General features: G+C 35.9%; 1 long non-coding RNA gene across 1 annotated transcript in view; it reads left to right on the top strand.

Moving 5' to 3' along the window:
- LOC141782068 (uncharacterized) overlaps nucleotides 1-17486 on the top strand; it is an 85883-nt gene extending 68397 nt beyond the window's left edge. Inside the window, exon 3 of the long non-coding RNA XR_012597026.1 lies at nucleotides 16565-17486. This is a non-coding gene — a long non-coding RNA (uncharacterized LOC141782068). The remainder of the gene's footprint in view (nucleotides 1-16564) is intronic.
- Nucleotides 17487-26365: the final 8879 nt, after the last annotated feature.

Raw genomic sequence — 26365 nt, 5'->3', positions numbered from 1 at the left:
GTTTCTTTCTTTTTGCACCTACGTCCTTATGTTTGCACTGATGTATGTGGTGTACTGTCACAGCCATTCCATCTGTACTGAGATTAATGCCACCGGTCTAGCTGTGTGGTAATAAAAGAAACTTGAACTAGGGCTGTAAAAAAATGCATTTTAATTGGATTTTCTTTCCTCTGTGCTATTTACATTTAAGTTATACAAGTGAAAACAAGGAAAATCTAACATCATTAAGTTTAACATCCTCACTGCCATCAAGTATCACAGTCACATTAATGCGGCCACCATCTTGTGAAAGAGCATTATTGAAATGTAGTTAGTTTGCTAGGCTTATTGGACAAGTAATTCAAACCCAGACACAAAAGATAATCTGTAAGATCAAGTTTACAAACGTGTCCTTGGAAACAAACAGCTGCTTCTATCTTTTAATCAGTGGTTTCCAAACTTTTTCCGTCTATACCTCCACATCCCTCACGTCAGATGAAATCAAGTGCCCCTTTAATCAACACCAGTTGAAATGTGTTTATTTCAAGTGAATTAAAGTGTAAGAAATGCTAAAAAGTGAATAAGATAAGATAAAATGAACCTTTATTAATCCCCGGAGGGAAATTCAGGTGTCAAAGCAGCAACATCAGCAAACAGAGTGAATCACAGGAGAGGTAAAGGTAGACAAAAATTATAAAGACAATAATAGAGATATAAAAGATACAGAGTGAATGGGTGAACATAGTGTGTACAGTCCGTCAATAAATAAATGTAGAATGTGCAATAAATAAATGTAATATGTACATATGTGCAGTCAGCAATAAAGTGGTAAATAGGATGTATAGTGTAAAGTGAGTGTAAAGTGCGCCAGATAGTGCATGTTAAAAGGTAGATAGTGCATGTTTAAATTTCTTAAAAGTCCTAATAGTTGTCATATGGGGGTCAGCCTTGGTTGTGGAGCCTGATGGCTACCAGCATGAAGGACTGACCCAGGCGCTTTGTGTTGTGCCGAGGAGGGATGAGTCTGTGGCTGAAGGTGCTCCTCATCTTGACTAGCTCATCATGGAGGGGGTGGGAGGGGTTATCCAGGATAGCGTCCAGCTTCCTCCTCATCCTGCCCTCTGCCACCACCTTCAGACCGTCCAACTCAGATCCAACCACAGAGCCAGCCTTCCTCACCAGCCTGTTCAGTCTGTTGGCATCCCTTGTGTTGGTGTTACCCCCCCAACATGCCACAGCAAAGAAGAGGACACTGGCTACTACAGACTGGTAAAACATCTGCAGCAGCCTATTACACACATTTAAAGACCTGAGCCTCCTCAGGAAGAACAGTTTGCTCTGTCCCTTCCTGTAGAGGGCCTCGGTGTTGTCAGTCCAGTCCAGTTTACTGTTCATATGTACTCCCAGGAACTTGTAGGTGTCCACCACCTCCACCTCCTCCCCTCGGATGGTGATGGGAGTTGGGAGCCTCGTGCTCTGCCGGAAGTCCACCACCAGCTCCTTGGTCTTTCCAATGTTGAGCTGGATGTGATTGTTATCACACCACCCTATGAAGTTCTCCACCAGGGCTTTGTACTCCTCCTCATTGTCATCCGTGACGCAGCTGACGATGGAGGAGTCATCGGAGAACTTCTGTAGGTGGCATGTACCCGAGTTGAAGCGGAAGTCGGAGGTGTAGGTGATGAACAGGAAGGGAGACAGCACAGTTCCTTGGGGGGCGCCGGTGTTGCTCACCGGCACATCTGACAGGCTGCCCTGCAGTCTGACATACTGTGATCTGCTGGTGAGGTAGTCACCAGGCCATGATCTACCTGCATCACTGAGAGCTTCTCAGCTAGCCGGAGTGGCAGGATGGTGTTGAAGGCGCTGGAGAAGTAGAAGAACATGATTCTGACGGTGCTGTGCAGCCTCTCCAGGTGTGTGTAGGCTCTGTGGAGCATGTAGATGATGGCATCATCCACACCGATGTTTTCCTGGTATGCAAACTGCAGGGGGTCCAGGGAGTCGCTCACAAGGGGCTTGAGGTGCTGCAGAACCAGTCTCTCAAAGATCTTCATGACGTGTGACGCCAGAGCAACTGGCCTGTAGTCATTGGGGGTGCTGGGGTGTCCCTTCTTGGCCACCGGGACGATGCAGGAGGTCTTCCAGAGCTGGGGCACCTTCTTCAGCCTCAGGGAGAGGCTGAAGAGGTGCTGGAACGCTGCTGCCAGCTCCCCAGCGCACGCCTTGAGCACCCTGGGGTTGATGTTGTCTGGTCCCCTGGCCTTGTTCACGCTGATCTTTGAGAGCTGCTTCCTCACCTGGCTGGTTGTGATGATCAGGGTGGGTGTTGCGATGTCTCCAGGTGTAAAGGACATGCTGTGGCTGTGATCCTCAGGGTAGGTATGGGGGGGGCAAGCTGCTGCTGCCTCCTGGGGAAGGGTGCTGGGGCGAGGAGGAGAGGTGTGGAAGGGGGGGAGGAGGAGGAGGGGAAGGAGGGGAAGGAGAGGTGTGGAGGGGGGGCACTGGTGTTGGTGAGTGAGGACCCAGGCTGTCCTGCTGAGCTCATGGGGGTTGGTTGGTCAAATCTGTTGAAAAACAGGTTTCGCTCATTTGCATGTTCCTGGGTCCCCTCAACAGCAGGGCTTGTCTGTTTGTAGCCAGTTATCTTCCAGATCCCCCCCCCCCCTGGAGCTGTCGGCCTGTAATCTCCCCTCCAGTCTGTCTTTGTAGGTGTCCTTGGCCGCCCTCAGCTCCTTCTTCAGCTCATTCTGGACAACCTTGGCCCCCTCAATGTCCCCGGCCATGAACGCCCTCTTCTTCCTGTTCAACAGGGCTTTAATGTCCCCATTGATCCAGGGCTTGTTGTTAGGAAAGCAGCGCACCTTTTTGGTGGGTACGATGCTCTCCTCACAGAACCTGATGTAGTCTGTGATGCAGTGGGAGAGTCCATCGATGTCCTCACCGTGGACCCTGTCAAACAACTCCCAGTCTGTTGACCTGTAACACTCCCTCAGCTCCTCCTCAACTTCCACTGACCACTGCTGAACAGTCCTGGTGGCGGCGGGCTGCCTCCTGACAACAGGCTTGTATGTTGGCACAAGCCTGATGAGGTTGTGGTCTGATCCGCCAAGGGGGGGGAGAACAGTGGCGCTGTATGCCTCCTTAATGTTGGCATACAGCAGGTCCAGGGTCTTATTGTGTCTGGTGTTACAGGTCACATACTGGGTGAAGTTCGACAGGGCTCTGGAGACCTTCACATGGTTAAAATCACCATTTACAATGATGAATGCGCTGGGGTGCCTCGTCTGTAATCCCGCGACGGTGGAGTGGATGACGTCACTCGCCTGCGCCGCCACAGAAATCGGTTGAATGTAAACAGTTACTGTGATGCAGTGTGAGAACTCTCGAGGCAGATAATATGGCCTCAAACTCACAGCCAGCAGCTCAATGTCCGGGGTACAGATGCGATCCTTTACAGTGATGTGTCTGGGATTACACCATCTGGAGTTAACAAAGACAGCAAGCCCTCCGCCTTTCTTTTTACCGCTCTGTTTGTCTCTGTCAGCTCGCACCACCGTGAAGCCGTCCGGTTCCACTAAGCAGTCTGGTATAATCCCATTCAACCATGTCTCCATAAAGCACAACACACTGGACTCTCGGTATTCCCGTTGGTCTTTCACCAGGGCTGCTAGCTCGTCCGTCTTGTTGGCCAGAGATCTCACATTCCCCATGATCACCGAAGGCAGGACGGGTTTAAATCTCCTCTTTTCCTTCTCCCTCCTCCCCCTCACGATCACACCGGCTCTTGATCCCCGTCTGTGTCGCCATATCTCGGCAGGTAAATCCTTCGGTGGCGCTGCTACTCGGTCCCAAAAGGCGAGGAGCGCTTCAAACGAATACACCGTCCGTTGTCCGATCATGTCCGTTGGTCAGGCTAGCTAAATATAATAACTAAATAAGACGGCTGTGAAAAAGGAAACTATTTACATAAAGTGTGCAGTATACTATCACTGACAAAAACTAAGCGCAGTAGAAAATTTTTGCTAGTTATGTTTATCCATTACTTTTAGCTAGTTGTTTATCCATTACTTTTAGCTAGTTGTTTATCCATTACTTTTAGCTAATTAGTTTATCCATTACTTTTAGCTAGTTATGTTTATCCATTACTTTTAGCTAGTTATGTTTATCCATTACTTTTAGCTAATTATGTTTATCCATTACTTTTAGCTAGTTGTTTATCTATTACTTTTAGCTAGTTATGTTTATCCATTACTTTTAGCTAGTTGTTTATCCATTACTTTTAGCTAATTAGTTTATCCATTACTTTTTGCTCGTTATGTTTATCCATTACTTTTAGCTAGTTATGTTTATCCATTACTTTTAGCTAGTTGTTTATCCATTACTTTTAGCTAGTTATGTTTATCCATTACTTTTAGCTAGTTGTTTATCCATTACTTTTAGCTAGTTATGTTTATCCATTACTTTTAGCTAGTTATGTTTATCCATTACTTTTAGCTAGTTGTTTATCCATTACTTTTAGCTAGTTATGTTTATCCCATTACTTTTAGCTAGTTATATTTATTAATTACTTTTAGATAGTTGTTTATCCATTACTTTTAGCTAATTAGTTTATCCATTACTTTTTGCTAGTTATGTTTATCCCATTACTTTTAGCTAGTTATATTTATCCATTACTTTTAGCTAGTTGTTTATCCATTACTTTTAGCTAATTAGTTTATCCATTACTTTTAGCTAGTTATGTTTATCCATTACTTTTAGCTAGTTATGTTTATCCATTACTTTTAGCTAATTATGTTTATCCATTACTTTTAGCTAGTTGTTTATCTATTACTTTTAGCTAGTTATGTTTATCCATTACTTTTAGCTAGTTGTTTATCCATTACTTTTAGCTAATTAGTTTATCCATTACTTTTTGCTAGTTATGTTTATCCATTACTTTTAGCTAGTTGTTTATCCATTACTTTTAGCTAGTTATGTTTATCCATTACTTTTAGCTAGTTATGTTTATCCATTACTTTTAGCTAGTTGTTTATCCATTACTTTTAGCTAGTTATGTTTATCCATTACTTTTAGCTACTTATGTTTATCCATTACTTTTAGATAGTTGTTTATCCATTACTTTTAGCTAGTTATGTTTATTAATTACTTTTAGATAGTTGTTTATCCATTACTTTTAGCTAATTAGTTTATCCATTACTTTTTGCTAGTTATGTTTATCCCATTACTTTTAGCTAGTTATATTTATCCATTACTTTTAGCTAGTTGTTTATCCATTACTTTTAGCTAGTTATGTTTATCCATTACTTTTAGCTAGTTATGTTTTTCCATTACTTTTACCTCATTAGTTTCTCCATTACTTTTTGCTAGTTATGTTTATCCATTACTTTTAGCTAGTTATGTTTATCCATTACTTTTAGCTAGTTGTTTATCCATTACTTTTAGCTAGTTATGTTTATCCATTACTTTTAGCTACTTATGTTTATCCATTACTTTTAGATAGTTGTTTATCCATTACTTTTAGCTAGTTATGTTTATCCATTACTTTTAGATAGTTGTTTATCCATTACTTTTAGCTAATTAGTTTATCCATTACTTTTTGCTAGTTATGTTTATCCCATTACTTTTAGCTAGTTATATTTATCCATTACTTTTAGCTAGTTGTTTATCCATTACTTTTAGCTAGTTATGTTTATCCATTACTTTTAGCTAGTTATGTTTTTCCATTACTTTTACCTCATTAGTTTCTCCATTACTTTTTGCTAGTTATGTTTATCCATTACTTTTAGCTGGTTATGTTTATCCATTATTTTTAGCTAGTTATGTTTATCCATTACTTTTAGCTAGTTGTTTATCCATTACTTTTAGCTAGTTATGTTTATCCATTACTTTTAGCTGCTTATGTTTATCCATTACTTTTAGATAGTTGTTTATCCATTACTTTTAGCTAGTTATGTTTATCCATTACTTTTAGATAGTTGTTTATCCATTACTTTTAGCTAATTAGTTTATCCATTACTTTTTGCTAGTTATGTTTATCCCATTACTTTTAGCTAGTTATATTTATCCATTACTTTTAGCTAGTTGTTTATCCATTACTTTTAGCTAGTTATGTTTATCCATTACTTTTAGCTAGTTATGTTTATCCATTACTTTTAGATAGTTGTTTATCCATTACTTTTAGCTAGTTATGTTTATCCATTACTTTTAGCTAGTTATGTTTATCCATTACTTTTAGCTAATTATGTTTATCCATTACTTTTAGCTAGTTGTTTATCTATTACTTTTAGCTAGTTATGTTTATCCATTACTTTTAGCTAGTTGTTTATCCATTACTTTTAGCTAATTAGTTTATCCATTACTTTTTGCTCGTTATGTTTATCCATTACTTTTAGCTAGTTATGTTTATCCATTACTTTTAGCTAGTTGTTTATCCATTACTTTTAGCTAGTTATGTTTATCCATTACTTTTAGCTAGTTGTTTATCCATTACTTTTAGCTAGTTATGTTTATCCATTACTTTTAGCTAGTTATGTTTATCCATTACTTTTAGCTAGTTGTTTATCCATTACTTTTAGCTAATTAGTTTATCCATTACTTTTAGCTAGTTATGTTTATCCATTACTTTTAGCTAGTTATGTTTATCCATTACTTTTAGCTAGTTGTTTATCCATTACTTTTAGCTAGTTATGTTTATCCATTACTTTTAGCTAGTTGTTTATCCATTACTTTTAGCTAGTTATGTTTATCCATTACTTTTAGATAGTTGTTTATCCATTACTTTTAGCTAATTAGTTTATCCATTACTTTTTGCTAGCTATGTTTATCCCATTACTTTTAGCTAGTTATATTTATCCATTACTTTTAGCTAGTTGTTTATCCATTACTTTTAGCTAGTTATGTTTTTCCATTACTTTTACCTCATTAGTTTCTCCATTACTTTTTGCTAGTTATGTTTATCCATTACTTTTAGCTGGTTATGTTTATCCATTATTTTTAGCTAGTTATGTTTATCCATTACTTTTAGCTAGTTGTTTATCCATTACTTTTAGCTAATTAGTTTATCCATTACTTTTTGCTAGTTATGTTTATCCATTACTTTTAGCTAGTTGTTTATCCATTACTTTTAGCTAGTTGTTTATCCATTACTTTTAGCTAATTAGTTTATCCATTACTTTTAGCTAGTTATGTTTATCCATTACTTTTAGCTAGTTATGTTTATCCATTACTTTTAGCTAATTATGTTTATCCATTACTTTTAGCTAGTTGTTTATCTATTACTTTTAGCTAGTTATGTTTATCCATTACTTTTAGCTAGTTGTTTATCCATTACTTTTAGCTAATTAGTTTATCCATTACTTTTTGCTCGTTATGTTTATCCATTACTTTTAGCTAGTTATGTTTATCCATTACTTTTAGCTAGTTGTTTATCCATTACTTTTAGCTAGTTATGTTTATCCATTACTTTTAGCTAGTTGTTTATCCATTACTTTTAGCTAGTTATGTTTATCCATTACTTTTAGCTAGTTATGTTTATCCATTACTTTTAGCTAGTTGTTTATCCATTACTTTTAGCTAGTTATGTTTATCCCATTACTTTTAGCTAGTTATATTTATTAATTACTTTTAGATAGTTGTTTATCCATTACTTTTAGCTAATTAGTTTATCCATTACTTTTTGCTAGTTATGTTTATCCCATTACTTTTAGCTAGTTATATTTATCCATTACTTTTAGCTAGTTGTTTATCCATTACTTTTAGCTAATTAGTTTATCCATTACTTTTAGCTAGTTATGTTTATCCATTACTTTTAGCTAGTTATGTTTATCCATTACTTTTAGCTAATTATGTTTATCCATTACTTTTAGCTAGTTGTTTATCTATTACTTTTAGCTAGTTATGTTTATCCATTACTTTTAGCTAGTTGTTTATCCATTACTTTTAGCTAATTAGTTTATCCATTACTTTTTGCTAGTTATGTTTATCCATTACTTTTAGCTAGTTGTTTATCCATTACTTTTAGCTAGTTATGTTTATCCATTACTTTTAGCTAGTTATGTTTATCCATTACTTTTAGCTAGTTGTTTATCCATTACTTTTAGCTAGTTATGTTTATCCATTACTTTTAGCTACTTATGTTTATCCATTACTTTTAGATAGTTGTTTATCCATTACTTTTAGCTAGTTATGTTTATTAATTACTTTTAGATAGTTGTTTATCCATTACTTTTAGCTAATTAGTTTATCCATTACTTTTTGCTAGTTATGTTTATCCCATTACTTTTAGCTAGTTATATTTATCCATTACTTTTAGCTAGTTGTTTATCCATTACTTTTAGCTAGTTATGTTTATCCATTACTTTTAGCTAGTTATGTTTTTCCATTACTTTTACCTCATTAGTTTCTCCATTACTTTTTGCTAGTTATGTTTATCCATTACTTTTAGCTGGTTATGTTTATCCATTATTTTTAGCTAGTTATGTTTATCCATTACTTTTAGCTAGTTGTTTATCCATTACTTTTAGCTAATTAGTTTATCCATTACTTTTTGCTAGTTATGTTTATCCATTACTTTTAGCTAGTTATGTTTATCCATTACTTTTAGCTAGTTGTTTATCCATTACTTTTAGCTAGTTATGTTTATCCATTACTTTTAGCTACTTATGTTTATCCATTACTTTTAGATAGTTGTTTATCCATTACTTTTAGCTAGTTATGTTTATCCATTACTTTTAGATAGTTGTTTATCCATTACTTTTAGCTAATTAGTTTATCCATTACTTTTAGCTAGTTATGTTTATTAATTACTTTTAGATAGTTGTTTATCCATTACTTTTAGCTAATTAGTTTATCCATTACTTTTTGCTAGTTATGTTTATCCCATTACTTTTAGCTAGTTATATTTATCCATTACTTTTAGCTAGTTGTTTATCCATTACTTTTAGCTAGTTATGTTTATCCATTACTTTTAGCTAGTTATGTTTTTCCATTACTTTTACCTCATTAGTTTCTCCATTACTTTTTGCTAGTTATGTTTATCCATTACTTTTAGCTGGTTATGTTTATCCATTATTTTTAGCTAGTTATGTTTATCCATTACTTTTAGCTAGTTGTTTATCCATTACTTTTAGCTAATTAGTTTATCCATTACTTTTTGCTAGTTATGTTTATCCATTACTTTTAGCTAGTTATGTTTATCCATTACTTTTAGCTAGTTGTTTATCCATTACTTTTAGCTAGTTATGTTTATCCATTACTTTTAGATAGTTGTTTATCCATTACTTTTAGCTAGTTATGTTTATCCATTACTTTTAGATAGTTGTTTATCCATTACTTTTAGCTAATTAGTTTATCCATTACTTTTTGCTAGTTATGTTTATCCCATTACTTTTAGCTAGTTATATTTATCCATTACTTTTAGCTAGTTGTTTATCCATTACTTTTAGCTAGTTATGTTTATCCATTACTTTTAGCTAGTTATGTTTTTCCATTACTTTTACCTCATTAGTTTCTCCATTACTTTTTGCTAGTTATGTTTATCCATTACTTTTAGCTGGTTATGTTTATCCATTATTTTTAGCTAGTTATGTTTATCCATTACTTTTAGCTAGTTGTTTATCCATTACTTTTAGCTAGTTATGTTTATCCATTACTTTTAGCTGCTTATGTTTATCCATTACTTTTAGATAGTTGTTTATCCATTACTTTTAGCTAGTTATGTTTATCCATTACTTTTAGATAGTTGTTTATCCATTACTTTTAGCTAATTAGTTTATCCATTACTTTTTGCTAGTTATGTTTATCCCATTACTTTTAGCTAGTTATATTTATCCATTACTTTTAGCTAGTTGTTTATCCATTACTTTTAGCTAGTTATGTTTATCCATTACTTTTAGCTAGTTATGTTTTTCCATTACTTTTACCTCATTAGTTTCTCCATTACTTTTAGCTAGTTGTTTTTCCATTATGTTTAGCTAGTTATGTTTATCCATTACTTTTAGCTAGTTATGTTTATCCATTACTTTTAGCTAGTTGTTTATCCATTACTTTTAGCTAATTAGTTTATCCATTACTTTTAGCTAGTTATGTTTATCCATTACTTTTAGCTAGTTATGTTTATCCATTACTTTTAGCTAGTTGTTTTTCCATTATGTTTAGCTAGTTATGTTTATCCATTACTTTTAGCTAGTTATGTTTATCCATTACTTTTAGCTAGTTGTTTATCCATTACTTTTAGCTAATTAGTTTATCTATTACTTTTTGCTAGTTATGTTTATCCATTACTTTTAGCTAGTTATGTTTTTCCATTTCTTTTACCTCATTAGTTTCTCCATTACTTTTAGCTAATTAGTTTATCCATTACTTTTTGCTAGTTATGTTTATCCCATTACTTTTAGCTAGTTATATTTATCCATTACTTTTAGCTAGTTGTTTATCCATTACTTTTAGCTAGTTATGTTTATCCATTACTTTTAGCTAGTTATGTTTTTCCATTACTTTTACCTCATTAGTTTCTCCATTACTTTTAGCTAGTTGTTTTTCCATTATGTTTAGCTAGTTATGTTTATCCATTACTTTTAGCTAGTTATGTTTATCCATTACTTTTAGCTAGTTGTTTATCCATTACTTTTAGCTAATTAGTTTATCCATTACTTTTAGCTAGTTATGTTTATCCATTACTTTTAGCTAGTTATGTTTATCCATTACTTTTAGCTAGTTGTTTTTCCATTATGTTTAGCTAGTTATGTTTATCCATTACTTTTAGCTAGTTATGTTTATCCATTACTTTTAGCTAGTTGTTTATCCATTACTTTTAGCTAATTAGTTTATCCATTACTTTTTGCTAGTTATGTTTATCCATTACTTTTAGCTAGTTATGTTTTTCCATTACTTTTACCTCATTAGTTTCTCCATTACTTTTAGCTAATTAGTTTATCCATTACTTTTAGCTAGTTATGTTTATCCATTACTTTTAGCTGGTTATGTTTATCCATTACTTTTAGCTAGTTGTTTATCCATTACTTTTAGCTAATTAGTTTATCCATTACTTTTAGCTAGTTATGTTTATCCATTACTTTTAGCTAGTTATGTTTATCCATTACTTTTAGCTAGTTGTTTATCCATTACGTTTAGCTAGTTATGTTTATCCATTACTTTTAGCTAGTTGTTTATCCATTACTTTTAGCTAGTTATGTTTATCCATTACTTTTAGATAGTTGTTTATCCATTACTTTTAGCTAGTTATGTTTATCCATTACTTTTAGCTAGTTGTTTATCCATTACTTTTAGCTAGTTATGTTTATCCATTACTTTTAGCTAGTTATGTTTATCCATTACTTTTAGATAGTTGTTTATCCATTACTTTTAGCTAGTTATGTTTATCCATTACTTTTAGCTAGTTATGTTTTTCCATTACTTTTACCTCATTAGTTTCTCCATTACTTTTTGCTAGTTATGTTTATCCATTACTTTTAGCTGGTTATGTTTATCCATTACTTTTAGCTAGTTGTTTATCCATTACTTTTTGCTAGTTATGTTTATCCCATTACTTTTAGCTAGTTATATTTATCCATTACTTTTAGCTAGTTGTTTATCCATTACTTTTAGCTAGTTATGTTTATCCATTACTTTTAGCTAGTTATGTTTTTCCATTACTTTTACCTCATTAGTTTCTCCATTACTTTTTGCTAGTTATGTTTATCCATTACTTTTAGCTGGTTATGTTTATCCATTACTTTTAGCTAGTTGTTTATCCATTACTTTTAGCTAGTTGTTTATCCATTACTTTTAGCTAATTAGTTTATCCATTACTTTTAGCTAGTTATGTTTATCCATTACTTTTAGCTAGTTATGTTTATCCATTACTTTTAGCTAGTTATGTTTATCCATTACTTTTAGCTAGTTGTTTATCCATTACTTTTAGCTAGTTATGTTTATCCATTACTTTTAGCTAGTTGTTTATCCATTACTTTTAGCTAATTAGTTTATCCATTACTTTTTGCTAGTTATGTTTATCCATTACTTTTAGCTAGTTATGTTTTTCCATTACTTTTACCTCATTAGTTTCTCCATTACTTTTAGCTAATTAGTTTATCCATTACTTTTAGCTAGTTATGTTTATCCATTACTTTTAGCTGGTTATGTTTATCCATTACTTTTAGCTAGTTGTTTATCCATTACGTTTAGCTAGTTATGTTTATCCATTACTTTTAGCTAGTTATGTTTATCCATTACTTTTAGCTAGTTGTTTATCCATTACTTTTAGCTAATTAGTTTATCCATTACTTTTAGCTAGTTATGTTTATCCATTACTTTTAGCTAGTTGTTTATCCATTACTTTTAGCTAGTTATGTTTATCCATTACTTTTAGCTAGTTGTTTATCCATTACTTTTAGCTAATTAGTTTATCCATTACTTTTTGCTAGTTATGTTTATCCATTACTTTTAGCTAGTTATGTTTATCCATTACTTTTAGCTAGTTGTTTATCCATTACTTTTAGCTAGTTGTTTATCCATTACTTTTAGCTAGTTATGTTTATCCATTACTTTTAGCTAGTTATGTTTATCCATTACTTTTAGCTAGTTGTTTATCCATTACTTTTAGCTAGTTATGTTTATCCATTACTTTTAGCTAGTTGTTTATCCATTACTTTTAGCTAATTAGTTTATCCATTACTTTTTGCTAGTTATGTTTATCCATTACTTTTAGCTAGTTATGTTTATCCATTACTTTTAGCTAATTAGTTTATCCATTACTTTTTGCTAGTTATGTTTATCCATTACTTTTAGCTAGTTGTTTATCCATTACTTTTAGCTAGTTATGTTTATCCATTACTTTTAGCTAGTTGTTTATCCATTACTTTTAGCTAATTAGTTTATCCATTACTTTTAGCTAGTTATGTTTATCCATTACTTTTAGCTAGTTATGTTTATCCATTACTTTTAGCTAGTTATGTTTATCCATTACTTTTAGCTAGTTGTTTATCCATTACTTTTAGCTAGTTATGTTTATCCATTACTTTTAGCTAGTTGTTTATCCATTACTTTTAGCTAGTTATGTTTATCCATTACTTTTAGCTAGTTATGTTTATCCATTACTTTTAGATAGTTGTTTATCCATTACTTTTAGCTAGTTATGTTTATCCATTACTTTTAGATAGTTGTTTATCCATTACTTTTAGCTAATTAGTTTATCCATTACTTTTTGCTAGTTATGTTTATTCCATTACTTTTTAGCTAGTTATATTTATCCATTACTTTTAGCTAGTTGTTTATCCATTACTTTTAGCTAGTTATGTTTTTCCATTACTTTTACCTCATTAGTTTCTCCATTACTTTTTGCTAGTTATGTTTATCCATTACTTTTAGCTGGTTATGTTTATCCATTACTTTTAGCTAGTTGTTTATCCATTACATTTAGCTAGTTATGTTTATCCATTACTTTTAGCTAGTTATGTTTATCCATTACTTTTAGCTAGTTGTTTATCCATTACTTTTAGCTAGTTATGTTTATCCATTACTTTTAGATAGTTGTTTATCCATTACTTTTAGCTAATTAGTTTATCCATTACTTTTTGCTAGTTATGTTTATCCCATTACTTTTAGCTAGTTATATTTATCTATTACTTTTAGCTAGTTGTTTATCCATTACTTTTAGCTGGTTATGTTTTTCCATTACTTTTACCTCATTAGTTTCTCCATTACTTTTTGCTAGTTATGTTTATCCATTACTTTTAGCTGGTTATGTTTATCCATTAATTTTAGCTAGTTATGTTTATCCATTACTTTTAGCTAGTTGTTTATCCATTACTTTTAGCTAGTTATGTTTATCTATTACATTTAGCTCATTAGTTTATCCATTACTTTTAGCTCATTAGATTATCCATTACTTTTAGTTAGTTGTTTATCCATTACTTTTTGCTAGTTATGTTTATCCATCCTCTCCGGAACCATCACCTTAACGTGGTGGAGAGGTTTGCGTGTCCCTATGACCCTGAGGGCTGTGTTGTCTGGAGCCTCGTGCTCCTGGTAGGGTCTCCCATGACAAATTGGTCTCAGGTGAGGGGCCGGACTAAGAATGGTTCACAAAACCCAAATGACGACACAAGGCAGAGGAGGAGTTACCCGGCCCGGAGGAAGCCCGGGGCCCACGTCTGGAGCCAGGCCCAGACGGAGGGCCCGTCAGCGAGCGCCTGGTGGCCGGGGATACCCCGAAGAAGCAACATGGCTACTTATGTTTATCCATTACTTTTAGCTAGTTATGTTTATCCATTTCTTTTTGCTAGTTATGTTTATCCATTACTTTTAGCTAGTTGTTTATCCATTACTTCAAGCTCATTAGTTTATCCATTACTTTAAGCTCATTAGTTTATCCATTACTTTTAGCTAGTTATGTTTATCCATTACTTTAAGCTCATTAGTTTATCCATTATTTTTAGCTAGTTGTTTATCCATTACTTTATGTAGTTATGTTTATCCATTACTTTTAGCTATTTAGGCTACATTTATACATTATTACTTTTAGCTAACAAGTTTTTCCATTGCTGTTAGCTAACTAATAATTGATGTATTATGTTTAGCTAAATATTTCACCTGTTTATCCATTAATATCAGCTAATTATTTCAACTGTTTATCCATCAATTATGGCTAGTTTTTTCAAATTTATATTCTCGCTAACAAAGTACCCAGGCTGGTGGAAGTAATGCTGTGCAGTCAACCTGGTACTGACACACCAATCTGGATTTTCCTATTTGGATTGTTTTTTTCCTTCTACCCACAAATATATGGACATATATATATATATTTCTTTTTTAAATCAAATCATAACATATAGATATTTTTTGTATAAATGAATCTACTCCACAATCTTTCCTTATACCACATGGACATTGTAGTAGTACAAGTACCCCAGGTTAGGAATCACTGCTTTAAATCATTTCTCCCATGTGCACATTTTGCAAAAGTATTCAGACCAAGTTCAAAGAAGGATATTTTCTCTTGTTGGAAAAACATATCACTCTCAGCATGAATAGGTCAGATTCCATGCAGACATTAAAGGAAAAGTCCACTGGAACTTGATTAAAATGGATTTACGTTCTATGCTAATGTCAAACAAAGGAGTCTAAGGGGATTTCCAGCTCACACAATTATTTCATACAGAAATAGGAATAAAGGCTTTGCTCCGCAATGAATGTCCTTGTTTTATCCCAAGTTATGAGTATCCGATTGTGGTTATAGGGCAAAAATAAAAGTAGTAATCATCTTGACATCAAGCTACATTTCAGGAACATGAAATTACTTTAAATTGGATTAGACTTTCCTCACATTCTGTTCACAAAACTGATAATTAACGACAAGGGCATTATACATGGACTATAAAGAAAATACATTTTCTTTTGACTCCAGGTCTGTTAAGCAGCCAAAAATCATCAATGGCCTGCAGCCCTAAGTACACCGCTGCAGAGAGAAGAAATCATTCAGCCAATGTGCATAAAATAATCCTCTAGTGTTTTGATTGCTCATAGGGAGATTTTTTTTGTTTACACATTAAGAAAATAAAAAGTAGTTCTGTGTATGCCTGTTTCAACCTCAGAGGTTTATTTACAATTTTCTGCAACCACAAAAGACACAATTTGTGGTGAATTACAAAAAGAAGCCTTGCTGTTGCCCGTTCAAAACATGTGTTTATCAATTGCTGTGATTTAGATTGAGAGGGTCAGACTAACAGTGAGAGCTTTCTCACACTGAGCTGCCCCAGGATGAACACAAACCCAGCCGACTTTGAGTGGATCATGGTATAACGTATAGTTCTGAGCAGACCGTAATATACTGTATATATATACAGTATATATTAGGGGTTGAACGGTTTACAAATTCATGGTTGGGTTCATATCACTGTTTTGGGGTCACGGTTTTCGGTTCGGTTCATTACATTTATGTTACAGCGAGGAGGTCATGTTCTGATTTCAACATGCTTTTCATTTATTTGGCAAAAATAAGTAAACAAATGTTTGCCTTAAAGGTCTCATATTATGCTAATTTCCAGGTTCATAGATGTATTTTAATGTTGCACTAGAACATTTTTACATGCTGCAATGTTCAAAAAACCTTTTATTCTTCTCATACTGCAGCCTGAGTCTGCCTGCCTCAGAGCCTAATTCAGCCTCTGTCTGAAAACCCCTGATTCACAGCCTGTCTCCTCCCACTCTGCTCTGATTGGTCAGCGTTTTCTGTCAATCAAACGTCCTCAACAACACAGCGTCACAGCGCTCAGGTCTGAGTGCAGGGAGAGAGAAGCAGAAGAGTAAAATAAACTACTTTAAAGTTTATAAACCAGAAACTTCACCCAGCGCACATTACCGGAGGAATCTGATCAGAAATGGGCGACATATGATGAACATCTGCGGTCCAGATTCCAGGTTTTCCTGACGGTTTCTCTCAGGTAAATAATGCTATTTATATCTCTGTTAGTTAGCTCAGTGTTTACCTTATGCATCAACTCTGTAAACCGTAAACACACACTCTGTTTTACGTCTGTCTTTACAGATCCATCTGTGAGAAATGACCGACAGAATCATCCCAGAGGAGAGCAGACAGCTGAGAGCAGATAGCTGAGAGCAGATGGGAAATACAGAGCTAACCCGTTAGCATGTAGCTACATGCTAACGGGTTAGCTACATGCTACCGCTATGAGACGGTGTGTAAACACAGCGACCATCAGGGTGGAAAATAGAAGATGTGAAACAGTAGTCAGTTTATTATTTCTGCTAAAAGACACCTGATAAATGTATGGAAGATCAGAGTAATGGTATATTATTTACAGTAGAAGCTGTCTCTGTGTTACCATGACTACAGACCACCGGAGCTTAGCTTACCGGAGTTTACCAGAGCTGAAAGACTTTCTCCTGTACCATGTCACATAACTTTAGGTGAGATGATTACAAATGCTGTGAATAATTAATATTGTCATCTGTCTACTCAAATAAAGTTTGACTGTGAAACAGAAATGTGTTGTGTTGCTTACAGTCACTATTTACTACCTGTACTCTTCTACATGCATGACATCAAATATATATAATATATAAATATCACCTGTTTAAACAGTGTAATTACATAAAGCCTTTGTGAAAGAACATGTTATATTTAGATGATGGGAGTACATGAAGCCTGTTCTGCTGGTTCTTGCAGACTAACAGGAGGAGCTACTTTGCTCAAGTTCGGTTGAGGAGGAGAGACACTGACGCGCTGTGGGGCGGGGTCAGCTATTGAAGGTTCTCTCTGGTTCCAGGAAACCCTTACATGGCTTGCAATTCTCTAATGACGTCAGAAGAGAAGGAAAAGCTGCGAAGTGATTTTCTACACCCATTTCTGGACAAACGGAGCAGGAGAAAAAGAGAGAGGATGGTCTTTTATGATACTATGGTGACCTGTAGACACACTGGGGACAGATATTGATGTTTAAAAGACATGGAAAAGTGCATTTTGCATAATAGGTGACCTTTAATAAAAGTATGGCTTCCATAAGGAACATAAACTCTTCTTCATTGACATATCTTAACTGAAAGAACAGGTCTTCTACGTTATTTTCATATAAATATGATGTAATTATAAACTAAGGTCATACATTGAAGCATAAGATCAACCAGAACTACTAAAAACAGTAGCCTTTATCTCCCACTCATTCAACAGCGGCTCATTGGTCATAATTCTTACTATAACAGTTAAGGCACTCAAATACTGACATATTGTCAATAAGAAAAAATTAATTTCAAAAATAAAATCACAAATGTCTGTAATGTAAATGTAATGTTCCATCTTAAGGCTGTTGGTCAATCCTCAACTGCTGCTTATGCTAGTTTCTACAGGGCAGGCACAACAGACTAACATTCACACGTGAAGGCTCACGCTCTTTGATCATCTGCTTTAATTCTGTATTGTTTATGATGGAGTGTGGTCGTATATGCAGTGATAAACACTCTTATAGCATTAGATATTATTAATTCTGTATTGTTTATGATGGAGTGTGGTCGTATATGCAGCGATAAACACTCTTATAGCATTAGATATTATTAATTCTGTATTGTTTATGATGGAGTGTGGTCGTATATGCAGCAATAAACACTCTTATAGCATTAGATATTATTAATTCAGTATTGTTTATGATGGAATGAGGTTGTATTTGCAGTGATAAACACTCATAGCATTAGATATGACTTTGTCACGGTGTGAATCTGCAGTGGGAGGCTGTCTGAATGCTGTGGGGCAACGGACTCTCTGTCCAGCCTGCTTTTGTTTCTCTCTGCTGATCGACACATTCGGGTGATGCCGTCGTAATTAAATGTTTCAAGTAAATGGTAAATGGACTTGCATTTATATAGCGCTTTTCTAGTCTTCCGACCACTCAAAGCTCTATACATTACATGTCAGCATTCACCCATTCACACACACATTTATACACTGATGGCAGAGGCTACTAAGGTGCCAACTTTGCCCATCAGGATCTAATCTAAATACTCATTCACACACCGATGGCTATGCCTTCGGGAGCAATTTGGGGTTAAATGTCTTGCTCAAAGACACATCGACATGTGACTCGAACCACCGACCTTCCGGTTGGTGGATCGATCACAGGGACGTCCCACACCAACATACATGGACGTACTGAGGAGAGATGCTGGACAGTGCTGGCGAGCTAGCCAGATGTATGGTGGACTGAGACAGCTGGAAGCTCCGCTTGAAAGCCCGTCTGAGGACGACCCAATGATATCAATTCCGATAGTTGTATTATCACTCTTTCCATCCACTGCTATTGATTTTGTGTTATTAGTCCTACTTGTATTAGTTATTACAGCTGCTGGGCTATTATTGTGGCTGCTTCTCTCTCTCTCTCTCTCTCTCTCTCTCTCTCTCTCTCTCTCTCTCTCTCTTATATATTCAGGATTTCATTCCATATTCTCACATTTCATTGCATATATTCAGGATTCCATTCTATATACTCTGGGTTCATTCAATATATTCAGGATTTCATTCTATATTCTCAGTTTAATTCCATATATTCAGGATTTCATTCCATATTCTCACATTTTTATTCTATATTCTCACAATTCATTCCATATATTCAGGATTCCATTCCATATTCTCAGAGTTCATTCAATATATTCAGTATTTCATTCAACATCTCAAATTTCACATTATGTATATAATAATTTCCTAAATGGCATGCCATAATATATATATATATATAAAAAAAATAATAAATGAACAACTTATTTTTAGGTTATATCAGGCCCAGTTTTAAAGCTAGATATATTATATGTGAAACTAGACATATGAAACTAGAAAAACCTAAGGAATCCATTGGTACCAACTGTGTCACACTAACTTGTCATGAAGGAGGCTGAATAACGCTCCAAACTTAATCAAATTTTGGTGATGGAAAACTGTCCTGGTCATTTGCAAAAGGTTCCCTTGACCTCTGACCTCCAGATCAGTGAATGTAAATGGGTTCTATGGGTACCCACGAGTCTCCCCTTTACAGACATGCCCACTCTCAAGATCCATATGTCAACTCACCTGAACACATGACATTTTGGACTGACGTGGTGAAGCTGTGCTGGCAGGTCATAGTAAACCATCACCTTACTCAGACACTTTAGGTTGGGATTTCCTTTCATTTGTCGCCTCGCTGTATCCACTCTGAATTCTTGTATATTAACATGCCTGTCAGATCATGCAGTTCAGGACACACAGAGCTATATCACTCTTTTTGTGTCAATAATGGTATTAAAGTGAGGGTAGGCAGTATATTTTTGGCTTCATTGGGCAAAACTTCTATAATAATGTAATTCAAGTGTTCTGAGAGAAAACTAGACTTCTGCACCTCCTCATGGCTCTGTTTACCAGCTCGGCTCTGACTGCTTGTTTTCCTCCGGTCAGTGAAATCTTGCAGATGCCGTTAGGAGCACCGGAGGACACAGAGGTACATGTTTTTTTTTCAGATTACCTGTCTCATGCACTACTGTCAGGATATAGTGACCGTTTTATAAAAATAACTTTTTTTGAATCCTATTTGCTCCATTCTTGTCTACTGCTGCTTTAAGCAAGGTGGTATATTATCTCTCACTAACTTGTGTATATGGATGATTTGTTCTGGCAGTTAGTTGACTGTGAAAACAGATTGTGTTTTTAATAATCTCATACATTTTATTTCATGTTTGCAGATGATTTGGTTATATTGTCTCCCTGTAGTGGTGTCTGCAACAGCTGTCAAGTGTATGCTGCCAGTATCCTAGAGTTCAGTGGCAATTCAATGATCACAGCCCATAAAACAATGTATTGGAAAATGCATTCAACAGTGTTTCTTTGAATATAAATCTGATTTTCCTTCAAAATTGATATGCAGTAAAATGAAAACCTTGAAAAATTCTAATGGCTTAACTTGGTTTCTCTGTTTGCAAGACCTTGTGGTTCACATGAGAATGCCTGTGAGGGAACATAAACTAGTCTGCTTTTCAGTCACGGAGGACATGCTGAGAAGGCTATGCTGAAATAATTACATTACAAACTGAAATTAGGGGCCATGCTCTCAACAAATTTTACCAAATGACAGTGATTTCCCTTTGCAAGCTTTTCTCCTCTGCTGCACAAATAATGGGCGTCCTCTGAGGTGATGTAATCACATCATGCAATGCAAAGCCAACTATCTCAACCCATTTTAATCATCTCCTTCTTGACCGTCTAAGCTTTGTCTGCATGGCTCCAAAGCTCGGAGATGAAATGGGCTGTATCCTCTGGATAGGTTCACGCCATAAATCATAAGATCAATATCATTATGCATACCCTGTCTTATAGGTGAGGCACTTTACAGTGCCAGCATAGATTTGAACTACTGATGGCTTCAGTGAGAGCTGCACCTTAACCGCAAACTGTGTATCAAACTTCACCAATTAGGACCAGTAGGCCACAAACAGTATTGTCATTATATACTCACAATTCTCCAAACTCAGAGATGTCTTCAAATGTGAGTATCAGGGCCATTCTGTGCAGACAAAATTCCACACTTTGTGTAGCCTAATGGGTTGCAAAGTAATTGAGGAGGGCATAAATCTTTGTAACCGCTTAAGAAAACCACTGTACCTATTCCTTGTCTTATGCTTAAAGATGCTGAATTCGAAATTCAGAGCATTAATGTGGCAGCACAACATATTCTCACTCCCAACTCGTCAAATACCGCCGCTTGGTCAGTGCCCCTCGGCATCGGAGAACACAACCATTTAGGAAGGGTTAGGAAACAGTCGTGGTTATCTTCACTGACTAGCAACTCACGTGACTCACGGGACCGATGATACCGACGAGTCACGTGACTAACGACTGACGTGACAAAATAAATCAACATTACTTCCACCAGCCGTCCCAACCACCCATAGCGGACTCTCACGCTATTAACACTACGTCACTGCTCCGACCTTCGAATAACGCCGTGGGTGGGTTTACATTGGAGTTAGTTGAAAGCCCGGTTCGTCACATACTGTTGCTAAAGGGTGCCTCCATGCGTCAGTTTCCAAATCCGAGGGGCACTTACCAAAAGGCGGTATTTGACGAGTTGGGAGTGAGACCCGGTTGAGAAGCAAACAACTATTTGCTATGTAAAGAAGTGTTCTAGAGGAATTCCCACTGAGTCAACATTAAGGGGGCGGCTGTGGCTCAGAGGGTAGAGCAGGTTGTCCACCAATCGGAAGGTCGGTGGTTCGATCCCCGGCTGCTCCGGGTCACATGTCGATGTGTCCTTGAGCAAGACACTTAACCCCAAATTGCTCCCGGAGGCATAGCCATCGGTGTGTGAATGAGTATTTAGATTAAATCCTGATGGGCAAAGTTGGCACCTTAGTGCCATCAGTGTATGAATGTGTGTGTGAATGGGTGAATACTGACATGTAGTGTAAAGCGCTTTGAGTGGTCGTAAGACTAGAAAAGCGCTATATAAGTCCAAGTCCAAGTCCATTAATCATGAGGGTAACTTGACATGAAAATTGAAACTTTTTAAGAGATTGAATGACAGATACAAGGGTCCACATTGCTTGAGCCCTTGACCAAAGTAAGACCTACTTTACAGCTGAATTAATTGATTTTCTCATCCATTGTGGGCAGCAGAACAAGCTGAAAAGACAACATTGGCATTTTTTCAACTATATAAAGTTGCTGACGTTCTCTGTCTGCCTCATAGCAACACAGTAACATGGCAGTTTGTTATATGCTCACAAAATGTAATCTACCCTCAGCACGACTTTCAACAACGTATTTTTCCTACGAATGCCCAGTAAAATGTCCCTCACGTGTCAATTTCCTGATATTGCTGACATTGGGCGAAGGCGGGTACACCCTGGACAGGTCTCCAGACTATCACAGGGCTGACAGACAGACAACCATTCACACTCACAGTGAACCTAACCTGCATGTCTTTGGACTGTGGGAGGACGCCGGAGAACCTGGAGAAAACCCACACTACCACGGGGAGAACATGCTAACTCCACACAGAAGGGCCCCAAGCCCAAATAATATAGACATTGATTAGTGCAGTTGTAAACCCATTTAAAAAAAAACTACCTAAAAACCTTCATTAAAACAAATAATATTTTATAGATAGTAAGAGGTATTTATAAATATTCAGTTGTCAAAATGACTAAATGGTAACCTTAATAAATTGTGTGAATTCTGTAGACATTGAATGATGAACCTCAGTCAAAGTAGACAAATAGTGTTTGGTAGAGATATTTCAATGCATCTGGAAGCTGTCAGGTTTCCCTGTTTGATCAATACTTCTCTGTTGTGTTACTTTATGACAGAGGTACTGCAGACAAAGCAGATCAATCAAACATACTTCTATCTCCAGCCTTGCAGGTGACCTTACTGAAAAATCTCATATTGCATGGAGAGCACTCCTATGCAGGGCTTGTCGTACACCAATAACAGCGTTCTCAAGAGGGTGCCAGTGGTCAGGAAGAAACATGGCATGGTTCAGTAGTGTAGACTTTGCCTGTGAGGACTATCTTTTATTAAATCAAACAAGACATCCAATAGTTGGATCTGACGCAGCTCCACAGAGTAATCCCCTGTAAGCTACAAATAATAAGTGCTGCTCCCTGCTGTTTGAATCAGGGTACAGTTCACAGCAGCGGCAGGCAGAAAACAAATCAACACATCTTCAAGAGATGAGACGGTTTGGGGCAATAACAGACATGATGTAAACAGAGACAAGATGACACAAAGATTTTGTAAATAATTTATCTGTGCATCATCTTTAATTTATTACTTAATTATTACTTAGAGTTGCAAAAATACATGAGTGTTTCTGCAAATACACTCATTTTTTACTCTGCCAAATTAAAAAAAAACAGCCTCCATGACTTTTAACCATCAGAGTATGTGATACATATAAACAGGCACACATAATTACATATAGTGGTAAAGAGTTTAATCTGTAACATGTTTATTTTTTATGGTTTTCATCACCTGTTCTTACTAAATGTCTTTACCGCAACATTACAATAATGTTCATTTTATATATTTTCATATATTTTTAAGACATTTCAATTATTTTTCCTCAAGCTTTGTGCATCATTGTAAATATTGATATAAAAACATTTCCTAAACATATGGGATTTTATAATTTTTTCTTCACCATGGAACATTTACGTAGACAGTAACCATAGATGTTATAAAATATAAAATATGTTATTTTTTAATAACAGATATTGCAATTCTAATGTCTATTGTCTTTACTGCAACACATAAAGCTGTTGTAAGGATATGTTTAGGAAATTACATTTTTGCTATTGCAGATAAATGGCAGCTAGCGAGGTCTGCTACGTTAGCTTTGACTCTTAGCATCTAACATACATAAATTCAACAGTAATATTAAGTTATTTTATAAATGTAGTTCAAAATGCTTCTAAGCTGTATGGTAAGGACACACAATACACACTTGAGAAGAAAAGGTGACCTTAACCTTGTTTGTCTTGATCTAGTCGGGTCGCCTATATGGGCGGCCCAACCTGTCATCCATGTGCTCACCTGCTAACTTCTGTTTCCATGGAAACTAGATTTGGATTTGGACTAGACTTGTTTGGATTTAAATAAAACTTTACTTTGGTATTTGTTCAGTGTCGCGGTAAGGACTCATTTTGATGAAAAAAATCATATAAATAATTTGTAAACAAAGGTGTAAAGTAATATGTATATGAAACAATTCAATTTGAAATATTGTCATATTATAATTGAATTAGCTCATTTTACGTATCTCAACATTGAAACCACAGTAGTGGGACATGAAGGAAAGTGGTGTTCGGAACCATAAAATGCTTCATACATTTTATTAAATCACATTATTTAGTAATTGTTTTATGTCAAGATGGGTAATAACACGGTGTATATATTCATCAAGCATTGCACTGCAAATTTTAACATAAATCCAAAATTTCTTTGACTTAAAAATGCCCGTAGTTGCAGAAACACCAACGTGCGTAATCAATCGCTAGGAGTCATGTATGTCTGAGGCTGCATCCTCTTCTCTGTTTGGATGTTTCTTGTATTTGCTCCTGATGTATCCTGGTGGGACTTTATATATGCGCGCTGTCAATACTCTGCTCGATCCCTCTTTTGCTACCTGTCTCAGGCTTCAACAACATGACTAACGAAGTAAATAAATAAATCTGTCCTCCTCTTTCACATTCCTTTTGTCCCCTCTCCCCCTGTCCTTTCAACTAGATGAAAAGCTGCTCCGCTGCTGTGAGATCTATTTTGAGGTTACACTTCCTTAACGCATCTGCCAAGCCTCATCAAGAAGCATTAGCGAGGCATAGCAGCGCTAGAGAGGAGGAAAGAAAAATGCTCTCATCATCAATGCAGCGTAGGCAATGTACCCTCACTTGTAGGATAAACCGTGTTCAAGCATGAATATGGCTGCCATAACTAACCCAATCCAGACAGAAACGGCCATGGGGGGAAGCATCCAACTCATAATGTATGTTAGACTTATTCCTTCATTCAAAACCGTAAAGGAAATCTTTGATCATTTTAATGCAACAATAATCAGCTAGTCAGATACAGGATCTGATGCACATTCTAAATACTATTAATGATATGTACATAATACTACCAAAATGGATGCATTCAAAGCAGCAGTGGGTAGAAATGGAGCAAATATGATTTAAAAAGTTAGTTTTATAAAACGGACACTATATCCTGACAGTAGTGCATGAGACAGGTAATCTGAAAAAAATCATGTTCCTCCGGTGTCCTCCGGTGCTCCTAATGGCATTTCCAAGATAGCACAGACCGGAGGAAAACAACCAATCAGAGCTGATCTGGAGCCTTGCCATCTCTGAGCAGCTGTCAATCACTCACCAACTCTGATCAAACGGTCAAACTAGGCAGCGCTGATCAAATAGTCATTACAGTAACAGAATATTGATTCATATTTGATCAGCGTTGCCTAGTTTGACCGTTTGATCCGAGTTTGCGAGTGATTGACAGCTGTCTCCGTTGAATGAACAGCCAATAGGAACGCTCTCTCTCTGTAATGACCTGTGATTGGTCAAAATCTCCCATGACAGGCTAGGTGTTCTAAAGCCTGAAAACAGAGCCATGAGGAGGAGCAGAAGTCTAGTTTTCTCTCAGAACACTTGAACTACAATATGCTGGAAGGTTATTATGCAGATTTTGCCCAATGATGCAACAAACAATCTGCCTACTGCAGGTTTAAAAGTTATGTGGATAAATAATGAGTATAACAAGTGAGAAAGTCCTCTTAGAGTGGGTGGGATGTGAGGTGAACTGGTCAAAAACAGAACTCTCACCCAGGACTCCGCGAAGAGCATAACGCGTTAACGCACATTCACTAATGAAATAAACGCTACTAATTTGTTACTTTAACATAACTTGCGATTTTTAGGGTGCTGGAGTGATGATACTGGTATCATGTGAAACTAAGAAACGTGAGGATTCCATCGGCACCAACCATGTCATAATAGCTTGTCGAGAAGGAGGTTAACTAACGCTCCAAACGTATGCTAAATTTTGGCGAGAAAAAACTGTCATGTCCATTTTCAAAGGGGTCCCTTGACCTCTGACCTCCAGATCAGTGATTGCAAATGGGTTCTATGGGTACCCACGAGTCTCCCCTTTACAGACATAACCACTTTATGATCATCACATGCAGTTTGGGGCAAGTCATAGTCAAGTCAGCACACTGACACACTGACAGCTGTTGTTGCCTGTTGGGCTGCAGTTTGCCATGTTATGATTGGAGCATATTGTTTTATGCTAAATGCAGTACCTGTGAGGGTTTCTGGACAATATCTGTAATTTTTTGTGTTGTTAATTGATATT

This window comes from Sebastes fasciatus, chromosome 14, assembly GCF_043250625.1.
Source record: "Sebastes fasciatus isolate fSebFas1 chromosome 14, fSebFas1.pri, whole genome shotgun sequence".
Lineage (NCBI taxonomy): Eukaryota > Metazoa > Chordata > Actinopteri > Perciformes > Sebastidae > Sebastes > Sebastes fasciatus.
This window is presented reverse-complemented; position numbering and strand designations above follow the sequence as displayed.